The sequence below is a fragment of the Siniperca chuatsi genome, linkage group LG5, assembly GCF_020085105.1.
Source record: "Siniperca chuatsi isolate FFG_IHB_CAS linkage group LG5, ASM2008510v1, whole genome shotgun sequence".
NCBI classification, from domain to species: Eukaryota; Metazoa; Chordata; class Actinopteri; order Centrarchiformes; family Sinipercidae; genus Siniperca; species Siniperca chuatsi.
In genome coordinates this window covers 22,525,235-22,539,380 of record NC_058046.1, presented here as the reverse complement: position 1 = coordinate 22,539,380, position 14,146 = coordinate 22,525,235, and the positions used below count along the sequence as shown (strand labels likewise).

The 14,146-nt window shown below is 37.9% G+C and overlaps 1 protein-coding gene across 3 annotated transcripts in view; it reads left to right on the top strand.

Annotated features, from left to right (window-relative positions):
- The first annotated feature begins 10,790 nt into the window (after nt 1–10,790).
- Nucleotides 10,791–14,146, top strand: part of fancc (FA complementation group C) — a 29,235-nt gene continuing 25,879 nt past the window's right edge. Inside the window, exon 1 of one of the 3 annotated variants that reach the window (XM_044195915.1) lies at nt 10,791–10,951. The gene's annotated coding sequence lies outside the window, so the exon portion shown is untranslated. Of the gene's footprint in view, nt 10,952–11,118; nt 11,243–14,146 lie in introns of those variants that run through there. The other 2 variants (XM_044195913.1, XM_044195914.1) reach the window with 2 other exon arrangements.

Sequence of the window (14,146 nt, the reverse complement as noted above, 5' to 3'; positions counted from 1 at the left end):
GTTTAAACTATGCTGTTTGTCTTTGCCAGAAAACATGCAACAATGTATGGAAACAGATGCGTCATCTTAAGACACAAAGGGGGGCAGAAGAGGGAAAAAGAGAGACAGAAAGAAACCCACAACTAAATATTTTCATCTGTGTCTGGGAGTGTTGAGCGAATACATGATTCTGCAAAGCCAAACAAAACTGGAGCATATGATTTCACATGTCTCTAACACTTTGTAGTAAGGAGGAGGGTTTTAAACTGCAGGTCATAAAAGAAATAATAGTGGTACAAATTACTAAAAGTACAGTAAAGTTGAGGAAGGTCTTTCCTTGGTGATGATGGTAAACACTTTGGAATTTGCTAATGATCTACCCATTCACAAAGAGGAGAGGAGAGGAGAGATTTTCTTTTCTTCCATCTGTGCTTATTGATTCTGGCACCATGACAGATGCCTAATGAGAAACAGGGCTGGAGGAGAGCTCTGAGGACCCCAGAGAGAGGCTCAGTCTGAATCAACGCACAGACACATGCACAGAAAACATACATGCAGATATGAGCACACACATTCATGCCTGATGTCAACGCACAGAGATGAGCTTATACAGTATTCACAGACACAGAGAGAATGATAAAATAAATGTCACAGATATTCACTAACACTGACCTCTAATGTCTGACTGGAGCTCTTTAAAGTTTGTTTTTTAGGTGTTAAAGAGGATTCAAGATACTTCATTGCTATATCAACTTGGTTAATGGGAATCTAAGTCTTACTGGCTCACTCAGACAAAAAGACTAAACAAATGGATACACAGAGAAAGAAAATCACATATAATCAATATAATACATCATAAAAATTTGTAAATTCTGGCAAATAAGAAAAAAGTTCCTATTGCATTCCTGCGCTCCTGTTCTTTTTTACAAGGGCTGTGGCTCAGCAGGTAGAGCGGGTTGTACACTGATCACAGGTTCAATACCCATCTCCTCCTGTCCACATATCGAAGTGTCCTTGAGCAAGACATTGAACCCCAAATTGCTCCCGATGGTCAGGTCAGCACCTTGCATGGTAGCTCGCTACCATCAGTGTGTGAATGTCTGTGTGTATGGATGAATGAAATTGTAAAACACTTATAAAGATAAAGCGTTATATAAATGCAGCCATTTACCATAACATTGCAGTCTCTGTCAAGTCACTTGATTATACTGTATGTATTTTACCCAAGACCCAAACTAGATCCTAGAGTACAACACCGACACATGTACACACATACACACACACAGAGAAACATCTGAAACAGCTCAAATAAGCAGGAGTGCTGTGAGTTATTTTCTTACATATCTCTATGCGTGTCATATATTTACTCAGAGTATGTGGTGTATGTTTCACCACTGATGAACCAATGCAAACCAAACCTCTCACACACATACACACACATGCACACTCAAACTTAAACAGAGACATGATTGGAGTGGAAGCTGTCGGAGAAGGATTTTAGAGCAGGAAGTGTGTAATTATCGTGGACAGAGGGGCAGATAGATGGATGTGTGTGTGTTTAACACTCCCACTCAATTTCCCTGCAATCTACTGGACTAATAGAAAGCAGGTGTGTATGTGTGTGTGTGTGTGTGTGTGTGTGTGTGTGTGTGTGTGTGTGTGTGTGATACAGTATTTCACGGTAAAAACAGACACACAGCTCTGGTACCGAGTTGTTGAACTTGGACGATGAATGAGTGACAGGGACAAAATTGTGCTGGGGGCCGACTCACTGCCATTTTCAGGTCAAGTGGCGTCCTCGGGGGCCCAATTTAGCACAAAGTGATTCTCGCGTTTGAGACATTATAAACTGTGTCCTCTTTTTTGCTCTTATGTTCATTAAATTAGCAGTTTAAGAATAATAATTCATACAACAAAGAGAAAGAGACCAAACAATTTTTGTCTGTTCCCTGCAATTAAAAATGTAGATTTTGTACAGTACTGTTTTGCTTATGATTGCTCATGTTTCCAAACTCTGGTAATCAATCAACAGTCTGACTACTTACTTGAGACTGATTGTTGACCAAGTTGCAGAGGGTTGACATGTCATTTAAGCTCAGAGTTTGTGTCTTTGCTTTCAGGGGGGACAATTAGAATATTTCATTTGTGCCTAAAAGACAAAAATTGTGTGTATGAATACTACCAGTAAGTTATTTTTTAAATTTACCAGTGAAAGGGACACTTAGATGTTAGAGGTTAGCTGTAACAGCTGGAGTTTTATTGGCAATGATTTTCTAACTGATTGATTGCAAATGTGGAGTTTCAGCTGGTTCTCTTCTTACTGGTTGATTACTACACTGTAGCAGACAGCTGTGTTATATGTAACCATCTGTAATCAGAGGGAGTGCCAGATTAACCTGTGGAACACACACAAACATGCACACACACATATGCACTTAGAAAGCACAGCATAAATTTAAAATTTAATTTCATAAGTAAAATAAACATTTAAAAACGTATAAAAACATGTAAAAACAATTCCCCAATAGTATTCACAATTGTGAATTTGCAGTTCACACAGTGTGTGGTGTGTGTCTGTGTGTGTGCGTGCCGCTGTGTACAGGCTTCTGTTTCACATTGGTCACAGAACCTCTGTCCCTTTCTCAGCCAATCCCCAGCTTCCTCTCAAAGCAATAAAGAAGCATGCTTTAAAAATGTCTGGAATTGCCATAAAAAAAGTGTGTCCTTGTGACTACATGTGTTTGTGCATTAAAGATTAAGTAGGATACGGTAAATATGAATTTGTATTATCGTAAAGTTGTTTGGTCCCATGTATTTTACCTTACCAGACCTATGATTTCCTTATATGTGAAAGATGTAAAAAGGGGTTATGTAAGGTAAGATCTGTTCCTCTAGGCAGGATTTTACACACATCTTCTATGACTGCTCACACCAGACATTATAAGACAATAGACGCTGGGTAGGTCTTGATTTCCTTTTAAGGCTCCTCTGTGTTGCACTTTTATTTTCTACTTTCATATGTTTTTTTGTCATTTTAGTTGAATGTGATAACCCAGTGGAACCAGGGGGAAGGAGTTGTGACATACAAGTAAAAGCATAAGCATATAACACTTCACAAAAAAGAAAAAATACAATTACAAAGAGAGCAAATAATAACAAAAACCATGAACGAAAATACATGTTCAAACACCAAATTCAAACAATTTTATTGCTTATTTACAAGAAGCTGTAAATGAGGAACAAAAACAGAAAAAGGGTAGCAATTATACAGTTGAATTATATGAGAGGGGAAACAAGTGGGTTTTCAGTCTCAATTTAAAAATCTCAGTGGTGTTTGCCTCTCTGATTAGGCGAGGAAGTGGTACACAACAATAGAGAATGGTAAGAAAAGGCTCTTATTAATCTTTGGGATAATGAGATACCCGCATCCTGTGATATGAGTGTATGTGGGGGGAATGTAAGGTCTGAGGAGTTCTGACAGGTAGGGAGGTGCTAATCCATGAAAAGTTTTGCAGGTAATAAGGAGCAGTTTGTAGTTCGATCTGGGTGAAACAGGAATCCAGTGGAGTGAGGGCAGAATCGGCGTTACATGTTCAAATCTTTTGGTTCTAGTAAGAATTCTAGTGGCTGCATTTTGGACTATTTGGCATGACAACAAAGGTTGAAAGTTGCAACACCCAAAACTAGCCATGTTGTGAGGATACAGCATGTCTACTACCTTTAGTCACTATAGACCCAAGAGAGTGAGAAAATGGGCACAACCACTGGTAAGTATTTTTACCTCTGGAAATTGTGATTAAAAACACTTCTTTCTGAATATAACCTAAATTTACAAAGACACAAGAGTCACCTGTTAGTCAGTTGTATTAGTCTTGTACCTTTAACATTTTTCAATAAACTGGAATTTTATGTTACTGATTTAACTGAGAACATTTTGCGCCAATCAAAAAGTTGAACATTTTCAAAGAGTGAGTTAGATGACATTGTCTGTGAGAAAAACAACTCTGGCCACAAGGTAAAACCTTTACCACTTCTCTACGTTATGCTGATTATAAAGGGATTCAAATAAATTGATGGAAATGCCAGAGAATAAAAAGCCAATAAGAGCTCTACTGCATACATTGAGTTTAGATGTTGTTGTATGTGGTTAATGTCTTTAAATTTTACTTGTTTTCTGATATTTCTATCATGAAAACTGTTCAGTGTCAAACCTTATCTGACATTAACTGTTGTCCAACTTAACCACTGACATTAAATGAACACGCAAAAGCACACTCTCACAAACTCAAACACAGGAAGATCCAAAAACAGATCCTTTAAATTTTGTGTGACACACAAATCCATTTATGAGGAAGAGCTGGCCCTTGTCTGGAGACACCTCTGACAGCTCTTCCTTTCTCTTCTGAAAAGTGCTCTTTCTTTCTCTCTCCTCTCTTCCTCCTCTCCATCTTTGTGCCTCGCTTTGTCTTTTTCCTAACAGCCAGACATTCAGAGTTAAGCCCAAACGGATCTCAAGATTTTTAACGGCACATTCCTCTGCTTTAATTTTAATGTCTCCTTCCTCCCCTCCCCTCCATTGCTTCAACTGACCTCAGGGTGAGGGACAGCTATTTCAGCAACAAAAATACCAGAAGTGACATGTAGACTCAAGACACACAAATGTGCGAATGTTCAAAATGGTGATACTGGCTCTGAGTGATGGAGAAGTGTTTGATACATTTCATGGAGAATTTGGAAAGAACAACTTTCATGAGAAAAAGGAGAAAAGAGAAACAATAATGGTAATGGCGGATAGAAAGCAAAATGGAGAGTCAAGAAAGACAGAAGAGAGAGGTACAACTCTTAATTTAAACCCCATTTGTTTGACCAAAGACAACTTCATAATGATTAAATCATTCAGACAGAAAGATACATATTTAACTACTACTTCAAAAGGCAGCATTTAGGCAGCCTGTGTGAGAATTCAGAACACTCATTATCTTGTCATTGCTGCCCAGCAGTGCTGAGCAGAAAAAGTGCCCAAAGGTGCCTCATCACTTATGTCTCCACATTGATATTATCAGTCTTACCCATTTTAACCCAATGATGTTGCAGGTTCCAGGGTGGGGAGGGGGGTCTGAGCTAGTGTTTTTGACCACCAAAAACTGTGATTTTTTTTTTTGACAACACTATTCAAAGTGGATACATTTGAAAACACCAGTCTCATGTTGTAGTGTGGTCAGAGAATGCAGAAAACACCCACTCAGCACGATTGTCGTGATAAACTTTTTCTTAAAATGGCTAGTGGACTCCCAATCACAGAATGCAGATGTTGTCAATAACACAATTTTTTGTCAGATGACTATACAATTATGAAGTAGTGATTTGATTGAGGGTCTCAGTGCAGAGGTCAAAAATGACCAGAAAATATCATCTTGATTACAAGATAGCATTTATGATCCTCAATCAAATCCTTTATTTTTTTAATACTTGAGCAATGGTCTGAATCCAAAAGATCTGTCACACCAGTATTGACAAACAAAAACAGGGATCACAGACCGAGTTGGAAGTGACAAAACAGATAATTTATCATCAAGACAAATAGGAGTGTGTCAGCTGCTTTGTTTTTTGCCTTAAGGGGCTTTACAATCTGTACAGCATATGACATCCTCTATCCTTAGACTCGGACAAGGAAAAACTCCCCCCCAAAAAAACCTTTAACAGGGAAAAAATGGAAGAAACCTCAGGAAGAGCTATTAGATGGTCTTTTTCAAACTTTTCTGCATTAGTGTGAACATGGACAGAATTAATGAGCTCAAGATAATATTCCAGTTGTGATGATGTACACAATATTTTATCAGATTGAATTTATCAGACACAAATCTACACCTGGGAAGTCATGAAAAATCCAAATTATTTATGCTTCAAATAATGGCCGGCCCAGCTATCTTTTCCATACTTTTTTGATACAAACACACTTTCAAACAACTTTCAACTTTCAAACAACGTTCCTTTTCATCACTTCAATTTACAATTGAATTGAATTTACAATAATGAGGAAGGCAAAAAGAATAATCTCTGATACACCATTGACTTTCTTCAGGCAGGAGGGACAGAAGCACGAAAAAAATTATCTTGAATTGGAGAAAGTACCTACTGAGGCCATCAAACACTAAATTTAATAATAAATCTGTTTCCAATTTTATTGTTGGTATTTTTTATCATAATGCACTAAATTACAGGCTGAAGTCCTGTGCAGTTTTGGGGGTAATGTGACACCTTATTCTTCTTGACATAACAACAAAGTAACTTGGCTGAATTTGGTAACTGGCTAAAGTTATGGTAGTTATATTGTGCTGTGTAACCCAGGACTCAGAATCTTCTTTTAAACACTGTTGTCACTTTGGCATGGAGGTATAAAGCATTATGAACGCTGAACTTATAATACATTATGTCCAACACTTATAATACTTACCTATAAACCTTGTTATAAGTTGTCATGCATGATTATAAAAATTAATCAAGTTTTGTAAAGCTTTATAAATGCATTATAATGTCTTATGAATGTGCTCACAATGCATTATAGACATGACCTTCATATAAAGTGTTACCGTCTTAAATTTAATATTTTGTGAAAGTGTGTACATGAACATGTTCATATGTGTGTGCATAAAAAAACTGCAGAGGAAAAACTGGTTTTGTGCACCACTTGATATGCTTTGGGAAAACACCCAATTGGATCCAAGAATAAAAAGACAAAGAGCATGCAAACAGAACTTAATGCTGCTTATCGCAGAGCTCAAATTTTCCTCTTGTGGTCTCCAGCAGGAGACACCACACACATGCAAACAGCAGTCCAGGCCATCAAGCAGAACAGCATCAGTGTGTGGTGCATTGAGACAGGCGTCAGGTCACGTAGGGCCACAGCGGCAGAGCCAGGTTGGTAATGGCTTTGGTCTGGACCAGAACTGGTAATAGGATTGGTCTGGATCAGAATTGACAAATTTGTCAGCAGCTGTGCAGCTCCTGGTCTCAGTGCGCCTGGGACAAGCTCCAGAGACTGATACTCAAGCTCTCCACCCAGCTCCATCTCTCTCTGGCCAAACCACAAGGTCAAAAAACAACTATACTTCAGAAATTAGCGATCACGCGCTTTGCCTTTTACCCCAAAATCTATTTATGGTTGGGGTTTTTTTTCATTGGAGGTAAGGGTTAGATTTATAATTTTCAGATGATAAACTGGTAAAGACTTCCAGCATCGCAGTTTGGCCAGAAAGTGACATTCTGTGCTTTTTATGTTGTCTTAAACAATCCAGTGGGAGAAAATGAGTTGGATACCAGCAGTGAGATGAAACACCTGCAAATTCAAAATTGCAAAAAAAAATACAAAACCACATAGTGTGACTCATCAAGTGAAATAAGAAAGAGAATAAGGATGTCAAATCATACTAATTATCATCGTAGAATGTCTAAGATGAAATCTTATCTTTCTACAGTAATACTCATTAAATAAATACCTTTGTGCCTACCAGTCAATGTACTCTTTGTGTTTTCATGTTTATTCAATTGTATTTTTTTTAAGTCCGTGTTCAGTTTGTTTTAAAATCAAAAACAGTGACTGGACATTGAATTAACAGCGTGCTGGGACAGTTGCCCAGTTGGCAATGTCAAATTACTGGCTGTGATTAGGCTTCCACGCCAAGCATGAAAGCATACAAACACACACACACAGAGACATATGGACGAGTTGCTACCCCACTGCGTGACAACTCGTCTCCTGGCTCTGTAATAATCACAGAGTAGCAGTACAGTAAAAACACACGTGGTTTACACTACATTTCTCCTAGCATCCATATGTGTGCCCATGCAAGCATAGGCATAGCAACACACACGCACAGCCGCAAGGACAAACACACACACACACAAACAAACACACGCATACACACACACAAAAACATCAGTGTGTGGGTTTCCACTTTGGGCATCAAACCACACTCTCTCAAGTTTTTGCCGTGGTTTTTCTTTCCTTCTCTTTCGTTTTTTCGAGTATTGCCAGGGACCTTGTTCCAAACCCATAGGCTGATGTTTTTACAAGACTTAGATACACACATACACACGCACACACACAGAGCACCCTGCACGTGGAGAGACCTAGCCCTGGTTGACCTACATGTTGGCCCAGGCAGGCAGCCAGGGTGGAGCTGATGGAGAACGTGGGCCAGCGCCTTATGATTTTAACTGCTGCCTTCACTGGACATTTACTGATGGAGACACCAACATAAATATGTTACGTGAAGGTACTTTAATCCAACATCAGGAACAGTTTTACAGTTTTTGATTAAATGTGGAAAATTAAGGTTATCTGTGTGTTCATGTGTGTCGGTTTTAACCCAGTGATCTAAATGTTTACATAAAGCCATTCATTTTTTATATACATTCACAGCAAATTTGAGGAGCACCTGATAAGAACTAAAGGGATTACAGATAATATTATGTTAAGAAAGACAATCACATTGCACACATTTTTGGAAAACAATTATTACTTTAGGAATTATAAGCATTAAAATATAAAACAAGAAAATAAGAAAAATCTTTTGATTGTTAAACATTACCTTAGACATAACTTCATTGACTTAATATCTGATTAATAATGGCAGGGGATGATGTGAATGGCACATTTCTTTTCCATATAAGTATAGGTAAAAGCCAAATGGACTGTACTAATGAATCAGAGAAAACTAATAGTGACTGCTTACAGTTTCAAGCAGATGTGGTGGAATATATTTTAAAGGAAAACTTCAGAAAAATAAAAAAAGATGTCGTTTGTACACACAGTTTCCATGTTCTATTTGGGAAGCAGGTGACAAGCACCAAACTATGAAAGGGGAAACAACACACACTCTCACACACACATACCATATGTGCACACCCCTGTACACACACACACACATACACACTCCCACCAACTCATACACACACATCCACAGGCCCAGGCTTTTCTACCACAGAAATTCTGATGTCTTATGTGGAGCCACTACACCACTTTAAACACATTCCCCATCTTTCAGACTGCACTGCCTCACTATAACATTCATACTGTGCACACATACAGTACATACCAAGGCTTGTACGTGTATATTGAGTGGTGTTCAAGTGGTATAGGCATGCATTAACAGCCACCACCACATTTGACCACACTCAGACACATGTACAAGAAGGACCTATTTGAGACATAGAATCAAAGTGTGTGTGTGTGCAGTTCAAAACCCCACACTTTACTTGCATATAATCTCTTTCTCATGCAGCCACATATGCCCACAAGCACACACACATGCACATGTGCATGCACAAACTCTCACACATGACATTAGGTATGTTTAAACAACCGTTTCCTGGTGCAGTGCGCTGGGCTGCTCTGGGTCTGGCTGGAACCTCTGGGTGATTTGTCAGTTCGAGCAATGCAGACCAGGAACCCCTCAAAGTTTGCTTTGGGTTCCAGAGGGACACGCTCCGGACCCCTGAATTCCTGGCCATGGTATGCACTCTGCTTCACCCTCTGGACCCTCACCCCTGTAATGTATGACACACAAGCATACACTCACATAGATGAGAACATAAGCACGCACATGCAGAGAGAAGGTGTACATTTTCAAAAAGTGGACACATTTGTACATTACGCGCACATACTTTCACAAACAGCATGGTCATTGTTCCAGGCATTTCCAAGTTCCTTTTAACCCTTGAACCGCTAATGAGTGGATGACAGATCACCTATAGATGAGTCAACTGTTTTTTTGACAAAATGACATTGTGAAAATACAGATTTAATTATTCCATTACGATTTCATTAAGGTTTAGAAAGCATGGTGACTATGCTCAGAATATGGTTTAACCAAGGTCAACCACTGAGATAGTTGTAACACTACGTCATGCACATGAAATACCCATGGATCATCCTTTAAATGGATTGCAATATGTTATGTCCACACCTTTCAAAATTAACATTTCTTTCAGAATGAGCCAGTTTATGCGGATCAAGTTGTTTTCATGAGGAATTTACAAAATTCATCTATTCTGCCAGTTATAAGAATAAGAACTCGAGAATTAAGGTGTGTTGCACCTCTTATGTGTACACATCTTATGCTGATTCAACTTTATGATCATTTTTGAGGTCATTGTTTGTGGTGTTGTTATACTGTAAGGAGTTGTTGTTATTTTGTCAATCTCTGTTATCTCCTAATTGCAATAGGGAAAGACAATGTATTTCCTCTGCATTATTTCCATTAAGTTAAAAACATTATTTTCAAATTAATCTTCGTCTACATGCACTTTGGAAAAGCAGCATTGTATGTACCACATATTTGGGACAAACGCCTAGAAAACTTAAAGTCTGTTCCAATTCTAAGTTCTTTTAAACTGAAATTTTCTGTTTGCCACTGCTTTTTATTAAATTTAATTTGTGGATATTTATTCATATCTTACACTGCACTGTGACCTTTGGTTATTGTTTTTATTCCATTTCAGTATTTCTATATTGCCTATATTGTCTCTTTTACATCATATTTCAATGTCTTTTTTTCTTATTTAAAGCAGATTCTGTGCAAATAACCAGTAGCCTACGGTAACAACAAATGTTATTATGCCAAACTTTGGTACCCAATGTATAAAATAAGCATGTAATATTCTAATATATCTTCTCTTTGTGTGGCAGGTAGTGGCTTCTCAGAGGAACTTTCTTCTTGTACTGCTCCTAAAGCCATGTGACTCAATTTCCCAGCAGGCACTGCTAGAAGGATGGGTGTGGGTGACGCGACTCTCAGCCAATAGTCTTCTTTTATAAACGGAACTCCGAGAAAAGAGGGAAGTTCAGTTTTGTTGACATCGCGGGATGAAAAGCTTGTCTTCTTCTCTGAAGACATTTAAAATAAGTGGACATAGCTGACTTCAGCTCCGTGAATATTTCAGTTTGATGTGCTGTACGTCTTGTTTACATGTAAGTCACATTTGAAGCTACTGTTGCTAACATTTCTACGACTGTAGCGTGATTAACTTGCTAACAAGCTAACAGCTGAAATAACGGTAGCTCCTCGCAAAGAAGGATGGAAAGTAGGTGTATTCATGGAGTCGTAACGTAATTCGACACTGTCTGACAGCAGTTGTGGTTTGAAGTTATTTTGTATCTGACATAACGTTAGTTTTTCACCATGTGTAACTACAGTAGAGTGGAGGAAATACTGACATCCTACGGTATGGTGTAGCTGTTGCACCCAAACGTTTTACTTAGGTAAGTTAGTGTATGTGGGGAAACTGTCGGGTAAAAAGGAGCAGTTTGCTTTGTATGACTTTAATGGTCTCAAAGCCGTGTGTCTTTGTGTTCTTGTGTTTTATATACGCAGCCTTGCTGTGTCCTTGGGAGGTTTATGATTTTTACTGGGTTCAGCAAAGGAAGTATTTCTTCAATCATCAGGCAACAAATATTTTTATAATCATTTAGTACTTGCGAAACATTCTCTCGTTCAAGCATCTCAGATGTGGGGGTTTGCTGTTTTATATCATTGTAAATTGAATATCTTTGGGTCCTGGACAGTTGGCTGGATAAACAAGCAATTTGGACCTGCCGCCTTGGGCTTTGGGAAGCTGTGATGAGTAGAGTTGAAATTACTAGTCGATAAAGGGATTTAGTTGATCAACCGAAAATTAATGTGCAACTATATTGATAATCGATTAAAAGTTGAAGTATTTTTTCAGCCATGAATGACAAACATTCTCTGGTTGCAGCTTCTCAAATTATGATTTGATGCTGTTCTTATGTTAAAGTTAACTGAATATCTTTGGGGTTTGGACTGTTGGTCGGACAAAACAAGCAATTTGAAGACGTCACCATATGGGTTGCAGGAAATTGTGATTTCCATTGTTCACCATTTTCTGAAATTTATTGACCAACAATGAAATCTACTAATCAAGAAATTAATTGGCAGATTAATCGATAATGACAATAACTGTTAGTTGCAACCTCACTAATGAGCATTTTTGCACTATTTTCTGACATTTTATAGACTAAATCATCAATCAGTTAATCAAAAAAAATTGACAGAATAATTGATACTGAAAATAATCATCAGTTGCAACCGTTGTAAGGGGCTAGTTAGTAAGGTGTTGGGCCATCACAAGCTGTCAGAACTGCTCCTTTGTATAGAAGTCTCTGGAATTCTTCTGGAGGAATTAAACACCTTTATTTGGTTTTGATGATGGTGGTTAAGAGCACTGTCTTACATGTTGATCCAAAATCATAGGTGTTCAGTTGGGGTTGAGATCTGGTGACTTGGACATTCATAGCATGTGATCCACATAATTTCCATACTCATCTAACCATTCAATTACCCTTCGTGCCCTGTATGGATGCGTCTGTATTGATTATGTTTCCACACTCATTTATTCAGGTGTGTATTGATGCGTGGTTGCATGTGGACATGTGATGCATGTGACTTGTAGGAGCCAAATGATGAAGAAATATATAATTACATTACCCTAAATTAGTTGAACAAAACTGTTCCTTTTTAATGATGATTATTATTGAGACATCCTTTTACATTAGTCTCATTTAATCCAGATGTTCTTAAATATTACATAGGCCTACTGAAACATACAGAATTAAATTTGTAGAACGTGATGTTTCACTGATTTGATTATACTGAAATAATGTCAACAATCTCATAATTGGAACAGCAAACTCAGCCTTACCCAAAGTCCACAAGCTTAGTTTAACAAATCTTCAAAGATAATATTTGACCAGTCACATCTCGTTCCTGCTCCAGAATGTGTTCAGCCAACACCAGAGCTGCTGTCGAGTGTGTTTATGTGCATGTACATTTTTTTTTAAATTTTATTTTTTTGCCTGTGTGACATGCATTTGCACTAACAACTTTGTGTAAGTACAGTATATATGCCTGTGTCTACATGTAACTGCCTGTGTGTGTGATAGAGATTGTGGGTGAGACTGTCTGCTTCTACTGTGGTTCATTTCCACCTCTGCTTTAATGAAAACTGAGCCCCCAACACAAGTCAACAAGAGTTGTTTGTTCCTAATTTGGTTTGGCTTTTTTCCTCCTCGAAAATGAGTATTTATATATTCACATCAGCGAGCCATTGGGGCTTTCCAGCAGAGATGATGGCAAGACATTAAACAAATCGTGTGTAACGAGGTGATCATAAAACACAACCCTGTGGTGTCTCACACAGACCTGTCATTATGGCAAAAAACAAAAAATACACACACACACCATTCTCAGGCTATATACAGACACAAAATATCCTCACACACACCCTTATGATCTGCCCCCCCATGTTTTTCTCCCCATCATCATAAAAGGTGAAGAATGTACTGTTTATTTCTCAGTAGGCCTTCGTGTGTGTGTGTGTGTGTGTGTGTGTGTGTGTGTGTGTGTGTGTGTGTGTGTGTGTGTGTGTGTGAGAGAGAGAGCGCGAGAGAGCAGCTTGATCGCCTGGAGCTTAAAAATTGGATCGTTAGATTGTGGTAAAAAGAGTGTAACCATATTAACACACTTTGCTTCAATTTATTTTCCAGTTATTATTACTTCTAATTATTATTGTATTATCCACTTCTGCTCTAATAGAAAATGGAGGAGGATGTGGGCCACACATGTTCATCATAAAGTAGAGCCCAACAGTTATATTGGCAGGCTGATATTATTAGCTGATGCTGGTTTATCCAGATATATTTGTATGCAAATGCATATTTTGTATAGTTTTATAGGCTGCATTTTTATATATTGTATATTAGAACCTTTCTTTAATTTTACACATAACATAAATGGAAATTGTGTAATTTAAGTTTTGTGTTTTTATTTAATTTACTTTTTAGTAAATGCAGATTCAGTAGTATTTATTTCGGATAAGAATGTGTTCACTGAGGACTGACCACAAAATTATCACCAGCAGTACGCTTACAATTCATGTAATGGTAATATTATAAATGCCCAACAATTTTCAAAACAGTTGGAGATTTATTATTATTATTGTATATTTGATTTAGTTAGTAGATGACGACCTTAATAATAGCAACACTCATTACATAGATTGCACTTGCTGTGTAATATAGTTCCTCTGGTCTTTTTCCCTTGAGGAAAGTTACCCTGTGGAGAAGCAAAGTTTCTGTTTACATTCAGCC